We start from the raw sequence: 494 nt of genomic DNA on the forward strand, positions 1-494 counted from the left end.
GAAACAGTTAGAGGAAGGGAATGCAACCGAGAGGGACCCGCCCCCAGAGGCCCCGACTTGAGATGCAAATAAACCCGATGCTGCGGTAGCCCAGAGAGGGAATAGGGAGACGGCACGGAGAAGAGCCCCCAGATCTGCGGCGGTGACTTTGTCCTTCCCTGAGGGAATGCGATTTGCCGATGTGGTAAGAACGGCTCGGGAAAACGTTAAACTGGAGGACCTTGGGATACAACATACGAGGCTGAGGACAACGATGTCGGGGGTTGTATTGGTGGAAATCCCTGGTAAGGATATGTCCCCTAAAGCTGATACTCTTGCAGCCAGACTGAGGGAGACCTTCAGGGACTCTGGAGTACGCGTTGCCAGACCAACACTGAGAGGCGAAATTCGCCTTGCGGGACTGGATGCTTCAATCACCCCGAAGGAAATTAAGCAAGCAATGGCGGAAAAAGGAGACTGCTGTATAGAGGACATCAGACTTGGCCAAACCCGAG

The sequence above is a fragment of the Wasmannia auropunctata genome, unplaced genomic scaffold (genome assembly GCF_000956235.1).
Source record: "Wasmannia auropunctata unplaced genomic scaffold, wasmannia.A_1.0 LD336101.1, whole genome shotgun sequence".
Lineage (NCBI taxonomy): Eukaryota > Metazoa > Arthropoda > Insecta > Hymenoptera > Formicidae > Wasmannia > Wasmannia auropunctata.